Below are 18526 nucleotides of genomic sequence, written 5' to 3' on the forward strand. Positions count from 1 at the left end.
TCTAAAAAATAATACAAATGAATGTATATACAGAACAGAAACAGACTCACAGATACAGAAAACAAACTTGTGGTTACCAAAGTGGGGAGAGAAGGCTGGAGGGACAAATCAGGGATATGGGATTAACAGATATAAACTACTATATATGAAATAGATAAGCAACAAGGATATACTATACAGCACAGGGAATTATACCCATTATCTTGTAGTAACCTTAATGGAATATAATCTGCAAAAATACTGAATCACTATGCTGTACACCTGAAACTAACACAATATTGTAAATCAACTATATTTCAATTAAAAAAAAGAAGGAGAATGTAAAGGGAGAAAAGAGGCTGACCTGAGAAAGAAGTGTGGGGATGCCAATATTTAAGGGACAGGCAAGAAAGAGGCATCGGAGAAAGTTAGAGAAGAGAAGCAGAGGCGAATCAGGTTGGAAGCCAAGGCAGCAAAGGGAGTCCAGAAGTCTGCCATGCCCTCGAGAAGTCAAGCAGGATGTCGGAAAGAGACTGCTGAGCCTGGTTGGCAGCAAAGAAAGCCAATGCTTCGTGACCTCGAGGGGGATGCTGGCCAGATTTCAGGGATTAGGGAATAAGTGAGTACTAGGAAAGCAGAGGACAGAGCCTCTCTCCCCCATGCCTCAGGGAGAAGCAGGAACTTGTGGATGGGGCTGTTGGGGTGGGAGGGGCACGGATATGACACAGGGGTAGGCAACCCGAAGCAAAATGCTGACCCAGTGGGCACCCCAAAGCTTAGAAAAGCAAGTCCCCCAAAGGCCTTAGATGATGACAAGCTTTTCTTTCTCATGAAGCTGGGGCAGTTACTTTGATAAAGCACCTTTAAAATCTGGTGATACTGTGAACGTTCCTCAGAGACCACAAGGGAAAGGATCCCACAATCAATTATCATCTGGGCACTCCTCACTCCCACGGAATTTGGCGGGTCCTTGGGTGCTGCGTTCCAGCTCAGGATCTCTACTCTTCAGATTAAAGAGTCATTACGACTCTGTTTATTTTAGAAAAGATTAATGGTTCCCCCTCCTCATTTCTCAAGAACAAACTTTCGTCTGTATAGAGTGAGTCATTAAATATATCTGCTCAACCGCTCTGGATGCAAGATTACAGATATAAAAATCATCTGATTTTGACAAAAAACAGCTGCGCTTTTCTTATTACTTTGAGTCCACAGTCACGTGTGGATAGAGACAGGGAATGTGACTGGTCAAGTTTTCACAACAGCCAGAGAGACACAGGACCTCCACCCTAACCAGCAATCTTCCCAAGACCCTCCAACAAGTCACCTTCACTAAGATGTCTCTCAATGGATTCATGTCAATTTAACTCAATTCAACCTACTCTCATGAGCTATTCCCATGAATAATACGGAATATGAGGAATGAACAGGAAGGGATATTTATGCTCAGGAAGTTTACAGTCCACCAGTGGTACGCTAAACAAAACCCACTGAGAACTAAGACTGATTGTGGTAGAGGTGTTTGAGGAATGAGCACAGGAAGGCAAGCTTAGCCCGCAGGCAAGACTTTTTGGAGGGGGTGGTGTTGGACTTCATCCTGAGGGACCTTAATTGTGTGTGAGTGTGTGTGTGTGTGTGTGTGTGTGTGTGTACGTACATGTACACACAGGTGTACTGGGGTTAATTAGAGGGAAAGCGAAACATTTCAGGAAAAGGTACTTTATTAAGCAAACACACAGAGGCAGAGAATTGCAGTGCATGGTTAATGCATGCGAGGCACAGGCTCCGAACGCGCAGGCTCAGAGGCCATGGCTCACAGGCCCAGCCGCTCTGCGGCACGTGGGATCCTCCCGGACCCGTGTCCCCTGCATCGGCAGGTGGACTCTCAACCACTGCGCCACCAGGGAAGCCCAGATGTTCACAAACTTTGATGTGTGTTAGATCCACTTGGGCAACTTGTGACAAATTCATCAGCCCAGGCCTTGCCCCCGGATTTTACAACCTAGGCTGCTGGGACTTGGAGATGTTAATGATTAGCCAGGGTCATACTGCTCATTAATTAGCAGCTGAACTAGCTGGAGAGCCTGTTTTCAGGGAAGGACAAGTTCTTTTATTTATTTTTTGTTTTTGAAGGAACCTGAGGTGTAAGATTTGTGAAGTGAGCTAAAAGAAGACTAGAGAAGCAGGTCGGACTCAAATTAAGGAAAGATCGGATAAAAGGCTAAGGAAATTGGAATATTTCTATCAGCATACAGAGTCACCGAAGATTTCAGAGGGAGAAGTGACACTGTCAAAGTAACCAGAGATGTGATCCGAGAACAAAACTTGTGGTTCACCCTGTTGACTGGAGATAGAATCACAACTGGCTTACAGATCCTGTATCTTCCCAGACAGCTAGGCCCTCCCACCGTCGTTTGAAGCATGTTCCTCTTGAAGCCCACAGAGGCCAGTTTTTTTTTCTCCTTATATAAATAGTAAAATATCTATGTGAAAATATCACTTCATCAAGCATCTTTCAAAACAGCTCATTAAATCCTCGGAATGCAGAATCAGTGAGAGGAATGCAAATTTTCATCTAGATTTTGACCCAAGGGCAATATATGCCCATCCTCCCTGCCCTACCTCATGTGGACCACCTCCATGGTAGGAGTAGCAGCCACAAGTCTGTGCCTGAGGATACAGGGGGAGTGAAGGTGAGCAAATCAGGAGTCTCGTCTATAAATGTTAGGCCTCTCAATAACACCAGGGGCAGATGGAGAGCCAGGGGATCAGAACTGTGTTGCTCCTGGGCGTCTGGGGGTCTGGGCCCTATTTATGTCTACCTTGCTTATCAAAAACTGAGGGAGAGGGATGGGAAAGGTACTTGAAATCTGTACTTCCTTTAGCTCAACAGTTATTTATACTGGGTTATACTGACGTTGGAAAGACAACTATTTTGGCTGTCTAGCAGGGCTGGAGTTGTTGGTCATGGGGTTTGAAGGTGATGGCCCTGACTGAAGGCCTCGAGGCGGCATCTCCCATTGTTCCTGCAATCGATACCTGGGCCTCGGTCCACTCAATGTCATGAGAGGAGACAGAGCCCTGAAGCAAAGAAATCTGGATCACAGAAAAGTATTCAAGGGTCATGCAAGCCAACGGCTGCCAACTGCACAGTCCTTCAGGAGCTGCAGGCAGCGAGGATGCCTCAGCCTCCCATGTGTCCAAACGAGATTGATAGGAGAAGCCTCCTGTTTTGATTCTGGAGATGTTCATATCCAGATGAACTCCATACCTAAAGAATGTGCTGAAAACCCAAGCTCCAGAAATATAAGGTCAGGTGTCCAGAGCTGTACCCAGGAACGTGTACATAGTCGCTACAGAGTCACCTCCACCATGTAGCAAGGCAGCCTGATGATACTGACACGGAGTCTGGAGATCATGGTAGTAGCTCCTTCTCACAATTCCGATATCTCTTCAAGGGGTTGCAAACTTCAAGGGGTTCTATTTATTTTGATTCTGGGTGTCAAACTTGTTATACAGCATACAACAGGAGTTGCCCTTGGAATTGGGCTACTTACAACTTTTATACATGCAACCAAAAGCATTTTAAATCAGGTTCTTCTAAGAGAAAGGTGCTCAGAGGTTCAGTGTGCTTGGTTACTGGTATTCATAGCAGGATCTTCCATTCTTTCATATTACACCTTTTATTCTCAGTCACTTTATTATAGCTTAACTTTTAAAAAGCCTGCTCTAGACCCCATTCAAGCTTCTGGGAAGTACTTCGATTGCTGGAATTACAGACTTCATTCTGAAATTCCTCTTCATGGGCTTAAAATGCCTATTTTACTGGTGCCTTCTTTCATCATGCCTTTTCTTTTATTTTATATTTTTAATTTTTAAAATTTAAGTATAGTTGATTTACAATGTTGTGCCCATCTCTGCTGTACAGCGAAGAGACTCAGTTATACACATACAGACATTCTTTTTTAATATTCTTTTCCATGTATAGCACAGGGAACTATATTCAATATCCTGTGATAAATCATGCCTTTTAAATCCAAGGGTTACTGGCATATGATTTTAGAAGAATTATGTCACTATTACCAAACTTTTGTTCCCATACCAGTTTGCTTTTGTTACCTTATAAGCTATGGGGAGTTTGGTAATGTAACTAGATGGATTCTTGGGATATTGCTGGCTTTACTCTACCTCACACTAAAAGTTCTAGACTTTTTTGCACACCTAAAACTTTCAGACAGGGTTTCGCCAATATTTTTTTTTGAATTTTATTATTTTATACAGCAGGTTCTTATTAGTTATCTATTTTATACACATCAGTGTATACATGGCAATCCCAATCCCCCAATTCATCACACCACCACCGCCCCCCGCCACTTTCCCCCCTTGGTGTCCATACGTTTGTTCTCTACATCTGTGTCTCTATTTCTGCCCTGCAAACCGGTTCAACTGTATTATTTTTCTAGGTTCCACATATATGTGTTAGTATAAGATATTTGCTTATTTCTTTCTGACTTACTTCACTCTGTATAACAGTCTTTAGATCCATCCACATCTCTACAAATAACCCAATTTCATTCTTTTTTATGGCTGAGTAATATTCCATTGTATATATGTGCCACATCTTCTTTATCCATTCATCTGTCCATGGACACCTAGGTTGCTTCCATGACCTAACTATTGTAAATAGTGCTGCAATGAACATTGGGGTACATGTGCCTTTCTGAATTATGGTTTTCTCTGGGTATATGCCCAGTAGTGGGATTGCTGGATCATATGGTAGTTCTATTTTTAGTTTTGTAAGGAACCTCCATACTGTTCTCCATAGTGGCTGTATCAATTTACATTCCCACCAACAGTGCAAGAGGGTTCCCTTTCCTCCACACCCTCTCCAGCATTTGTTGTTTGTAGATTTTCTGATGATGCCCATTCTAACTGGTATGAGGTGATACCACATTGCAGTTTTCATTTGCATTTCTCTAATAATTAGTGATGTTGAGCAGCTTTTCATGTGCTTCTTGCCCATCTGTATGTCTCCTTTGGAGAAATGTCTATTTAGGTCTACTGCCCATTTTTTTAATGGGTTGTTTGTTTTTTTGATATTGAGCTGCATGAGCTGCTTGTAAATTTTGGAGATTAATCCTTTGTCAGTTGCTTCATTTGCAAATATTTTCTCCCATTCTTAGGGTTGTCTTTTTGTCTTGTTTATGGTTTCCTTTGCTGTGCAAAAGCTTTTAAGTTTCATTAGGTCCCATTTGTTTATTTTTGTTTTTATTTCCATAACTCTAGGAGGTGGGTCAAAAAGGATCTTGCTGTGATTTATGTCATAGAGTGTTCGGCCTATGTTTTCCTCTAAGAGTTTTATAGTGTCTGGCCTTACATTTAGGTCTTTAATCCATTTTGAGTTTACTTTTGTGTATGGTGTTTGGGAGTGTTCTGATTTTGTTCTTTTACATGTAGCTGTCCAGTTTTCCCAGCACCACTTATTGAAGAGGCTGTCTTTTCTCCATTGTATATTCTTGCCTCCTTTATCAAAGATAAGGTGACCATGTGTGTGTGGGTTTATCTCTGGGCTTTCTATCCTGTTCCATCGATCTCTATTTCTGTTTTTGTGCCAGTATCATACTGTCTTGATTACTGTAGCTTTGTAGTATAGTCTGAAGTCAGGGAGTCTGATTCCTCCAGCTCCGTTTTTTTCCCTCAAGACTGCTTTGGCTATTTGGGGTCTTTTGTGTCTCCATACAAATTTTAGGATTTTTTGTTCTAGTTCTGTGAAAAATGCCATTGGTAATTTGACAGGGATTGCATTGAATCTGTAGATTGCTTTGTAGTATAGTCGTTTTCACAATGTTGATTCTTCCAATCCAAGAACATGGTATATCTCTCCATCTATTTGTATCATCTTTAATTTCTTTCATCAGTGTCTTATAATTTTCTGCCTACAGGTCTTTTGTCCCCTTAGGTAGGTTTATTCCTAGGTATTTTATTCTTTTTGTTGCAATGGTAAATGGGAGTGTTTCCTTAATTTCACTTTCAGATTTTTCATCATTAGTGTATGGGAATGCAAGGGAATTCTGTGCATTAATTTTGTACCCTGCTACTTTACCAAATTCATTGATTAGATCTAGTGGTTTTCTGGTAGCATCTTTAGGATTCTCTGTGTATAGTATCATGTCATCTGCAAACAGTGACAGCTTTACTTCTTCTTTTCCAATTTGGATTCCTTTTATTTCTCTTTCTTCTCTGATTGCTGTGGCTAAAACTTCCAAAACTATATTGAATAAGAGTGGTGAGAGTGGGCAACCTTGTCTTGTTCCTGATCTTAGTGGAAATGCTTTCAGTTTTTCACCATTGAGGACGATGTTGGCTGTGGGTTTGTCATATATGGCCTTTACTATGTTGAGGTTAGTTCCGTCTATGCCTACTTTCTGGAGGGTTTTTATCATAAATGGGTGCTGAATTTTGTCGAAAGCTTTCTCTGCATCTATTGAGATGATCATATGGTTTTTCTCCTTCGATTTGTTAATAACTGCCAATAGTTTTTACACTACCAAGTTACGAAGTGGCTGCCAGTAAGGGACAGTGTTCAGATGTGGATGATATTTGTTCAATATGTCAAGCTGAATTTCAAAAGCCAATTCTTATCTGTCAACATGAATTTTTTGAAGAGAGAAAACTGTCCACTGTGCAGAACTGTGATTTCAGACCATATAAACAAATGGAAAGATGGTGTCACTTCATCACACCTTCAAATATATTAAGTTTTGAACTTCATATTAAGGCCAAAAAATACTAATTTCATTTGCTTACAGTGACTATTGATAAAGGCATTAGAATGGATTTCAGGGCCAGAAGTTAAGAAAAATGTTTCCAAATAGTTATAGAGTATTATAATAAGACTTAAGTGTGTAGTCCAAATTAACAAAAGATTAAATGAAAGAACCCTATATTTTAAAATATACATAAGTAATGTTAGGGCTTCCCTGGTGGCGCAGTGGTTGAGAGTCCACCTGCCGATGCAGGGGGCACGGGTTCATGCCCCGGTCCGGGAAGATCCCACATGCCGCGGAGCGGCTGGGCCCGTGAGCCATGGTCGCTGAGCCTGCGCATCCGGAGCCTGTGCTCAGCAACGGGAGAGGCCACAACAGTAAGAGGCCTGCGTACTACAAAAAAAAATAATAAATAAATAAAAATAAAATAAATAAAATATACATAAGTAATGTTCAACCTAATGCATATGCAACATTTATACTATCCTATTTGACAGATGACTGCAGTTAAATTGTAAATGTGTTTTCTTGTTAATAGTACCAAAATGGCAACTGGATAACTAGGACTAGCGGTTTTAGAGAAATTCAGGTATTCTTTCATTATTTTCACAACAAAGAATATTTTTCATAAAACTGACACACTTTACCTGAAAGTAGAATTTTCTTTGTCATTCCTATTCGACTTTTATAATTCCCCTTCGAAAAATTCTAAAAATTTTTATAAAATTTGAATTTTTTATTTTTGCAGTACGCGGGCCTCTCACTGTTGTGGCCTCTCCTGTTGCGGAGCACAGGTTCCGGATGCACAGGCTCAGCGGCCATGGCTCACGGGCCCAGCCGCTCCGCGGCATGTGGGATCTTCCCAGACCGGGGCACGAACCCGTGCCCCCTGCATCGGCAGGTGGACTCTCAACCACTGCGCCACCAGGGAAGCCCTAAAATTTGTATTTTTAAATGAAAGTTCTAAATGCTATATTTTACCTGTAACAATCAGATTTTCTAAGGAAGATTAATTCATTGAGGATGAAATATTTTAATATTGTATTTTTCTGTGTAGTATGATTAGCAGTCATTGAGAACAGATGATTTAAATTCCTTTTTGTTTGTGAACATCATACATACAATCCTGCCATCAGCTTTAATGTTCATGATCTTCTTTTTTTTTTTTTCGGTACACGGGCCTCTCCCTGTTGTGGCCTCTCCCGTTGCGGAGCACAGGCTCCGGACGCGTAGGCTCAGCGGCCATGGCTCACAGGCCCAGCCGCTCCATGGCATGTGGGATCTTCCCGGACGGGGGCACGAACCCGTGTCCCCTGCATCGGCAGGCGGACTCTCAACCACTGCGCCACCAGAGAAGCCCTCGTGATCTTTTTTGTATAGTGCTATGGACTACCCTGACTATTACACACACAAAAAAAGACAACTACTTGGCATCAATAGCTGATCAATGCATGCATCACCCGCTTCTTTGTACATTCACCATGTGGGAAATTCCCCTGTCTTCTATTCCATAATTTTTCCTCCTTCTTTTTGTCTTCTGGAGGGTATAATATAGTTTAAACTGAAAGATTAAACAAAGACATCTTGAGTGGAAGCACTCCTTATAGAAGAAAGCTCAAGATTGTAATTAAAACATTGGCGGTATCATTGGATACCAGAGAAACTATCACCTTAGAACAGAGATTGGGCTAAAATAACCCAGAATGAGGAAGATCTTTTTAAAGAATCATCGGCACTATGTATCAATCCATCTGCATTTTGTGTGAAAGGCAGAAGTTCAGAGGTCACATACTTTTCCTTCACACTGTGCTCAGATACAGTGTTTCTCCATGGGCATGCTGTGGTAATGCAGTAGTTCTGTGTAATATAGAATCTCCCCACAATGCAGGATACCCAGTATCCCTAAATGCCAGCAACACTCCTCAGTCTGGAAAAGCTGAAAATGTTCTGGGCACCACTGCTCTAATGTTTCAGAGTACATTGCATAAACTATTTCCTCGGATCAGCATAATGATTCGAAACATTAGTAACATCTTCACTCTTCAGATGATGAGCTGAGGCTTGAAATGGATTGCTGGCTTTTCCACATGGCTAGTGAGGGGTGCTGCTGGCTCTAACACCAAGAAGCAGACTCCAAATTCAGCTCCTTTTCTAAAACATTGTGCTGTCTTTCGATGGAGGCAGAGACTCAGACTTGATCTCAATCCACTAGTAAATACATGCAGATGAATTGGTGTTGCTGTTGTTGTTATTTGTATTTCTAGCTTTCTTCTAAGGAGCCTGGGTCTTGTTAAATAGAGGACACTTTGTTCTGTGGGTCTTTGGTGGAAGGGTAGAGGTAGGAGCTAAGAGGACCTGGGTTAGTTTGGCTAACAGAGGGAGCAGATCATGGAGCTTCCAGGGATAATGAGGGATGAAGGGAAATAGGAAAGAGAGCCACTAGGACCTAGTGAGGCCTTGAGTAATGTGACATGACCTACCTACCCATGCACTCTCGCCCATGAGTCCCCAGACTTCAGTACAATGTATTACTCATGAAATGCTTAGAGAGTGAATTTTTTGGTGTAAAATGGCAAGGGGCTGAGTATTACTCCTGGGTTGAGAGAGGCTAATGCAGAGACAGCACACCTGGACCCAGAAGCCAGAGGCAGGAGGTACCGTGAGGATGTCAGAGACTCTGAGAATCAGCAGAAATCAAAGCAAGGCCTGGAGTTTTCACAGATGTGGAACTGGTGAATTTACCCAGACATCTGAGACTGGGGGAGCACCAGTTCACATCTGAATCGTAGGCGATTAAAGTGAGGGCCCAAACATTGCTCGGTTCTAGAATACTTTCAGGTGTTAGAGGGAGGAGAACCAATCTGTGTCAGAGATTATACAGCCTGAAACTTTCCCCAAGGCAGTCTAAAGATTTGACTCCTTATTTAAGAAAATTCACACAGTATTTGAAGTGGCTGATCATTTACTTTTCACACTGGTCAGGACCATAAGAGGAATTCTCTGAATAGAGTTAAAATTGGTGAATGTGGGATGTGATGAAGAAATAAATGCCCTGACATCTATTCAGCTAGTGTCGCCAGACCTGTCACTTCCATAAGCAGGGAGAAGACAACCATTCCAGGTCGTTCTCTGTAATAAACACAGGATGCTTATGTAACTTTTCATGAACAGATTTCATGAAAACGACAAAATGACAGAGAATGACTGAATCCACATATGGAATAAAGAGGAAATGTTAAACGTAATTATTATCCATTTATGATTATTATACACTAGGATTCTCATAAAAGCATCCAGTTTGTTCTCAATAAAAACTTGGTGAAACCTGGCTTGTATTCCTTTGGACACACCAGTCTGGTCTCATTTTCTTGCTGGAATGCTCTGGTTTGCTGCTTTTTTGTATTCAAGACCTTATTACTGCTTGGAAAATGTTCCTTATCTTTGCATGTGCACTAATCTTTATGTGAGAAGCAGGAGATGGTGCCCCTAGGTGCCTGCCCTGCAGCTGAGAGTCTCACTGAGATCTGGGCCTGAGTGCTGCCCCTAGGGGTTCTCTGATGCACTGCCCTGCAGCCCTGGGGAGGATGCTCATTCACTCTAGGCCAGTGGTCACCTTCAAGGCCCCCAGTGTTCCAAGTGGTTCAGGGAGAAGAATAAGAGAAAAACCATTACTGATGCCAAATTTTGTGTTACCTTCTTCTACCCTGATGCTTCCCAAGAGGTCTCTCAATTCCCAATTCCCCCTCATGGTCCCCATCATCTTTCCAACCTCTTGCCCCAAGGCAGGCTTTGGCCTGACGTGTCCCAGACACAATTAGTCAGTGGTTGACTCTCATTCAAATAATAATAAAATATCAGAATAGCACTGCATTCTTTGAAGATGAACTTGACAGGCCTGAAATCTCAAAAGAAATCTTGCAGGGATGAAGCCCAGGGTCCGCAGTGGGCCTCTCCCTGAACCCTGGGCAGAGCTTCCCATCACAGCCAGCACAGTGGGGGAACATTCTACCCAGCTTACACTCTTTCCTCAGTGGCTCTAGATTTCTACTGCAACCTGTTTCGAATTCAATGTTTTATAAGGAAATGGCACAGAAAAGGAGCACAGCTACTGCTTAAGCAGGCAACTCTCAGGGTCCCAGAATTTAAAAGGGTTTAGAAAATATCCTAGAAATCACAGTAAAAGGGTGTTCAGAGACAAGTGTAAGACCCACCAAACAGTTCTATCAATTGAGTGAGGGATATTTACAGAAGGCAATCAGAGACCCAAAATTCCAAGGGAAAGAAACACAACCATAAACTAAACATCTTTATCTAAATGAACTCTCTATGTTTGCAAGTGAGTCCTCTCTGGACTTTGAAGCATGGATTTGAAATTTGCATGGCATGGCAATCCACTGAAGCCAATTTGACCTTTTGGTAAATATGAAGTTTATCTGGTAAATGTCAATAGCCTCCAACCATTAGAAGTGGGGGAGATGGGGGAGCCTATATGTTCCTTTCCCCACAACCGTGCTGCCAGAAGGCATACTACAATGAAACCTAGTTTTAGAAAATATTCTGACAACACCTAGATATTTATTCACATTAAGGGTCAAAGATAGTCTTAAGCCTGCTCTGTAGCTGGGGAGGTCCCACTCTTTACCCTTGGACCCTCTGTTCAGCATTTCCCATAAAAGCCTTAACTGAATTCAGGGCAAGCATATTCTGATGGCAGGTGTGGCCAACTTTGTGCTGGGTCAGGCATAGCGTGTCTCGTGATGGGGAGGAATGCAGAACCAATTCAGAGGTCTAGACCGCAAGCTTGAACTATCTGTATTCAGCAAGCTGGGCTTGCCAGGTGCTAATACTTCATTCAGGAAAGGGCAGTCATTCCGGTATGACACTACTAACCAGCCACCTATTTGAATACTGCTCATTTCACCAATTAAAAACTATTTTAAACATCCCCTATGCTAATCAATAACCTTCCTGGTGTAGATTCAGCTAATTTTATGTAAGATACTAAGTGACCCAGCAAAGGAAACTATAAACAAAATGAAAAGACAACCTATGGAATGAGAGAAAATATTTGCAAACGATGTGACTGACAAGGGATTAATTTCCAAAATATACAAAGAGCTCATACAACAAAAAAAAACCCAATCAAAAAATGGGCAGAAGACCTAAATAGACATTTCTCCAAAAAAGACATACAAATGGCCAACAGGCATATGAAAAGATGCTCAACATCACTAATATTAGAGAAATGCAAATCACAACTACAGTGAGGTAGCACCTCACATTAGTCAGAATGGTCATCATTGAAATGTCTACAGACAACAAATGTGGAGAAAAGGGAGCCCTCCTACACCATTGGTAGGAATGTAAGTTGGTACAGCCACCATGGAAAACAGTATGGAAGTTCCTCAAAAAACTAAAAATAGAGTTGCCATATGATCCAGAAATCCTACTCCTGGGTATATATCCAAACAAAACTATAATTCAAAAAGATACATGCACCCCTATGCTCATGGCAGCACTATTCATAATAGCCAAGACACGGAAACAACCTAAATGTCCATCAACAGATGAATGGATAAAGAAGATGTGGTACATATATACAATAGAATATTACTCAGCCATAAAAAGGAATGAAATGAGGTCATTTGTAGAGATGTGCATGGACCTAGAGACTGTCATACAGAGTGAAATAAGTCAGAAAGAGAAAAATGAATATCATATATTAATGCATACATGTGGAATCTAGAAAAATGGTATAGATGAACCTGTTTGCAAGGCAGAAATAGACACACAGACGTAGGGAACAAACGTATGGGCACCAAGGTGGGGAAAAGGGGAGTGGGATGAATTGGAGATTGGGATTGACATATACACACTAATATGTACAAAACAGATAACTAATAAGAACCTGCTGTATAGCACAGGGAACTCTACTTAATGCTCTGTGGTGACCTAAATTGGAAGGAAATCCAAAAAAGAGGGGATATATGTATACATATAGCTGATTCACTTCGCTGTACAACAGAAACTAACACAACATTGTAAAGCAACTATACCCCGATGAAAAAAAAAGATGTGGTACATACATACAATGGAATATTACTCAGCCATAAAAAAGAATGAAATAACGCCATATGCAGCAACATGGATGGACATAGAGATTATCATACTAAGTGAAGTAAGTCAGAAAGAGAAAGAAAAATACCATATGATATCACTTACATGGAATCTAAAATATGACACAAATGAAATTAACTACAAAACAGAAACAGACTCACATGGCATGGCACGTGAGATAGAGAAGAGACTTGACGTTGCCAAGGGGTGGGGGGTGGGGGACGGATGGACTGGGAGTTTGGGGTTAGCAGATGCAAACTATTATGTATAGAATGGATAAACAACAAGGTCCTATGGTATAGCACAGGGAATTATATTCAATATCCTGTGGTAAACCATAATGGAAAAGAATATAAAGGAAGAATGTGTATATATGTATAACTGAATCACTTTGCTGTACAGATGAAATTAATACAACATTGCAAATCAACTATACTTCAATAAATAAATAAGATACTGGGACTTCCCTGGTGGTCCAGTGGTAAAGAATCCGCCTTACAATGCAGGAGATACAGGTTCAGTCCCTGGTCAGGGAACTAAGATCCCATATGCCGTGGGGCAACTAAGTCCAAGGGCCACAACCACTTAGCTCATGCGCCTCAACTAGAGAGCCTGCGTGCCACAAACTACAGAGCCCATGCGCTCTGGACTCCACACGCCACAACTAGAGAAGCGAAAACAACCCACACACCACAACTAGAGAGAAGCCCTTGTGCCGCAATGAAAAGCCCACGCACCACAAAGTAAAGATCCCGCATGCCTCAACGAAGATCCCACATGCCGCAAGTAAGATCCGACACAGCCAAAAATAAATAAATAAACAATAAATAAATCTTTAAAAAAAAATAAGATACTAAGTGACCATCCTAGAAGATCTTGATTCTGGCGAGGGTTCTTCATCTGTTGGTTAACCACCTTTGGAAGGTAGATCCCCGAACACAGCATTCTAAATGCTAGCTAACTGCTCTTAGAGGATAGAGTAACTTTGTATATACAACTACATCACAACGTTTATATTGAGGTGTTTTAAAATAAGGGTCACACAGACAATATAACACATGGGAACAGTGAAAAGGCAACAAAGAGTAAGACAGAGTTGGAAGCAAGAGAAACAGTCTTGACTGGCTGACTTTCTGCTTTGTGAATCGTGCCTCAGGAGATGCTGAGTCCCACGTAAGGACAGGCTCTCTTTGCTGGAGACTGATTTATATTATAAGAAGTAAAGCTGGATTGGGCTGTCTCTAAAACTTTTTATTTTGAGGACTAGAATCCCACTGGCCCAGAAGTATCTAGAATAAACCATATAGCTGTATTTAGAGATTTCAGAACCTTAGAAAGAGAATTTGAGGCAAGGGTGACAGAAATGAGTCTGTTCTTTGATTCAATTCTGCATCTCCACTTTCCTCTGCTGCTGCTGAAAAGCAATGAAAAACTCTAGTAAATAAGCCTCTAAAGGTGAAGAAGCATATTTCAAGTGTGTTATCAAAATTCTATCGATTAACAGAAAAATGTTACTGGTGAATCCTGGTTGAAAGGTAAAAATTTATCAGTTTTTTTTTTTAATGCATTCTCCCTAAAATTTAAAACTATAGTTTTTGCTGGCTCAAATTCTTTGTAAGGTGCCTCAAGCCCTTTATAGAACAATGTGGAATATAAATGAAAAAAACACATACAGGTGCATGCATGCAAACACACACACACACACACACATACACACACACACAACTGTAACTCTCATTGATACTTAATTTTAATATAAGGTTTAAAATTAAAATCAGGCAAGTGAAATCTTAAAATAATTTCACATGAAACCTTGGTAGTTTTAAAATTATGTCACTCATCAAACACCAAGTAACCTAAACTTTGAGATTAAATCTCTTCTGTAGAACACAAATCAATGGATCTTTCCCATTTTGAGTCCTTTTTGGAACAAGGTGGGTATGGAAATACATACAATAGTAACAACAAAATAATATAATAATAATAGTAAATAAACCAACACCTCAATCTTATGAAATAGGTCAGTCAACCTACAGCACTTCATTTTGCTATGCTTTCTTCAGCAGCTTTGATCTCCTAGTTTCATGGCTTCCGAAAAATGGCAGAAATAAATCAAGGTGCAATACAAAAGGTAGCAAAGGCCAGAACAGCGATTGTGCTTTTGGTTTCAGTGAGCTGAGACAGTAGCAGGCTCTGGCATTAATCTACCTGGTATTAGGATAATTTTTTCAAGCATCAGACTTTTTTAAAGAAACAAAACCCCTAAAGCCAGGGGGGCAAGATATGCACAGATTATGTGCAGGTTTGTGTGGAGGTCTGTATGGAGTAGACTATATTGCCTGCATGACATGGAGGAAGGGCCCCAGAAACCCCCTCTGTCCTCAGAATATCTCCCTCACTGTCCTGTCATGGTTGACTGAGCTTCTACCATTAAAGATTTTATTTGTTGGTTTTAAGATAGTGATTTTCTACCTCCTTTATGCTGCCAACATTCTCCCTTTTGATAAAATTTTATTCAGAGGCCTAATAAAACAGATAAAAGTACAGATACTGTTGCTGAAGTAGGTGACCCATTGGATCAGCCCCTCACTCCCGCTGAGACACATCTGCAAACTGCTAGGGCTTATTGAAGGACATCTGAAAAACAGATGGGTTAACTGGGTTAAGACAGCTTCCCAACTGATGTGAACAAAGGGTTACAGAAGTTGGGAGATATCAATTCCTTCAGCCCTTAAGGGAGGGGATGGTAGGGGAGGCGTGGGTGGAGCTCTGGCCAAGCCCTCTGTGGCCCATTGTCGCTCACTTTTATTTACCTCAGTGTATGAGTACATTATTATAATTTTCCGTGCACTAGGCTAGGGCATTATGCTCTGATAGAGTTTATCACAATTATTACTGGTTATTAACACCTTAGCATGAGCTTTTCCCTGCCAATTCTCTAAGGAAAGGAAGCATATATCAAGCTATTCTGGGTAGGGGAGATGTTGGAAATTGGGTCATAAGCCAGGAAGCTCCCAGGAGGGGAAGAATTGAGTGGGAGGCCATGGGAGAAGGCCCGAAGTGGGGTTCTGGATGGCCTGGAACCAAAAGGTACAACGCTAAGACAAGAGGAAGAGGACACTCTGGAAGAATCCGGAGGGCTCTGAAGTGAAGGCCCTGCTCTCCCACAGAATGAGGATCAGCCCAGCTCCCAGGTGTCAGCTCAACCCACATCGGGATCACGCAGGCAAACACAGATTTTACTCCTGAGAGAGATTTTTCACAAGGTAAGTGCTCATTTGGGAGACCCAGATGAGTGGATTATTCACCTGGAAGAAGGCAGACTCGAGTTGCAAAAGGTTAGATTAGTCATTGCAAGTGGGGACCCGTCTCAGGCAGGCCCCGACAGTCTCCGACTGAAGAAACAGAGCTGCTTCCCACCTCCTCCCTCCCCAGCGCCCCGTCCTCTTCCTCTGTGTCTCAACTTCTTTTCCCATCGCTCTGACTCACAAGTGTCAGCCACTGGAGGGGCTCCCCATCTCCCAGCCCTCAGAGATCTCATTGTGAGCGGTTTCTTCTCATCCCCGTCCACATAGTGTTGGGCACCAATCCAGACACGACCCACTCTTCCAAAGGCGCCCCCTGAGGTGCAGCTTCCTGGCAGGGACCTTCCACAGGCAAAAATGATGTGCCTCTGAGGACTGATGCACCAGACGGACAATCCGAGGTTTATGGTTTTCCAGAAGGGGTTCACAAAGCCCTGCCAATTCCCCTTTTGCCATTGGCCAATTCCCTTTCACTGGCTCTCCCTGCCTGTCATCTGCTTTGTCAGCCAAATCCCTTTTCATTTTTCTCAGCTTCATCTTGGACTCAGGCCTAGTAAGTCCTGTCAAGAAGATTCCTGACGTATGAAGTTTTATGACTCTTCCACCACCATCCTGAGAGGCGTTGCCTGTCCTTCACCTCTGTGAAATGTTTCACAGGAAGGCATTCCCGTGTCTGAAGTGGAACATATTGGACCAAAACACCAAGTGAACAGTAGCAATGTTATTATTTTCCAATGAGAATTTAGATCAAAAGATGCAAAGGAGCAATCCTCCAAGGAGTTTTGGGGGAAGGGAGAAATAAGTGGAGGAAAAACTAAAATAGAGAACGTCCTTGTACAAAACTGAAACTCTTCAGTGAGAGTCAAAAATTACTCCAAAAATGGCATAGTCCTTTTGGAATCAGGATGCTTTGATTTTTGTCTAAATCCACTCATCATCCAAGTCCTTCTGAATATTCTGGGCCTGTCCCAAATTCACTGGCCTTTTTCTCACCAAATGGCTCATTATTTCTCAGCACCATCTTTAAGTGTTAGTGAACTCAGCTCACCGTTGCTCACACACAACTTGCTGGGTCCACCGGAGGGACTTGCCAAATGCAGCTCTCTTCCCATGGGATAACCTTGGTGCCTATGTGGGTTTCTGTTGGTCTGTTTGTTTAACCTAACATTTATTGAGGCTGACTAGGTGCCACACGCATTGCATGATTTACCTTATTTAATTCTCATAACAACCCTATGAGATCGGTATCACTATTGTCCCCTTTTGAGGATTATAACAGATGGAGAAACCAGCTGAGGCATTGGCTCAAGGACACAGAGCTATTACTAAGTGACAGAAAAAGAATTCTAACTCAGGAGTGTCTAACCACAGAGCCTAAGCTCTGAAATACGGACACTCTCAATCGTCTCCTCCTTTGTTGAAGGAATTTAACGTAGAGTGAGTTTAACTTTTAAACTGCTTGTAGTTTGGGGATAGAAAATGCCTGGCCTGCAGCTGGCCTCAGAAAATACAACTCTCCAGCTCCATCACTCTTCAGATCAGCAGGAAAACCAATCTCCCTTAGCAGATCCAGCCGGGGCACTAACACTTCCTCAGCTGCCAGGCATATATGGATGCTGAACGCAGCTCCAGACAGTACCTCTGCAGAGGTTCCCTTCTGGCGCAGCCCAGCGCCCCGCAGGTGGTGCCGCTGCGCTCCGCTTCCTGTCCGCCAAGACTCAGTGCAGATCCCCCTTCGGGCCGCAGCAGTGCTTCAGGAGGAAAAAAAGGACGCTCACTCCTCACCCTTTGGCACTACTCTTGAGTCGGGGACGGTTACACACCAACCCGGGCCTGACCCGCAGTGATGCCGTCTTAGACGCGCTCACACTGTCACATCCCGAGGCTCCAGACTGCCCCCTAGAGGACGGGTTTCTCTGCTGCTCCCTTTAACCAGCTGGCTGCCAGTGGAGGCGGGGGTCGCGTGGCGTGGTGGAGCTCCCCCTCCTGTCTCCTCCTTCCCTCAAGGTATTAGTTTTGTTTAGGGGCTTCCTTGCCTTCCTTGTCCCTGGGTCCTGGCTGTGGTCACCCACTGACCCTTAGTTCACCTCAACAGATTTCAATAACTGAATCTCACGGAAGAGGTATTGGAGCTTTAGTTCCTTGCTTCACAGATCCCCGGGGTTCTCAGGCAAGTTTGCACCCGCCCCTCTCAGAAAAGTTCAAGCAGAACTTTTTAATAGTCTTAAAAAAATATTCAAGGTTCACTTACTCTGCTACAATCATAACTCAATTCTCAGGGGAAGCCTAACGACTTCGCCGTAACTTGGCTTCTGCCATTTAGCTCTTAGATTGATTTTTGCCCCACAAGCAACTTGGAGG

The 18526-nt window shown here is 42.4% G+C and overlaps 1 protein-coding gene and 1 pseudogene across 1 annotated transcript in view; one reads left to right on the top strand and one right to left on the bottom strand.

Moving 5' to 3' along the window:
- ANKRD55 (ankyrin repeat domain 55) overlaps positions 1 to 18526 on the bottom strand; it is a 431120-nt gene that overhangs the window by 159891 nt on the left and 252703 nt on the right. The gene's annotated exons all lie outside the window — the stretch shown is intronic.
- Positions 2997 to 6734, top strand: LOC114892077 (annotated as a pseudogene).

This window comes from Monodon monoceros, unplaced genomic scaffold, assembly GCF_005190385.1.
Source record: "Monodon monoceros isolate NGI ecotype Baffin Bay Population unplaced genomic scaffold, NGI_Narwhal_1 Super_Scaffold_12, whole genome shotgun sequence".
NCBI classification, from domain to species: Eukaryota; Metazoa; Chordata; class Mammalia; order Artiodactyla; family Monodontidae; genus Monodon; species Monodon monoceros.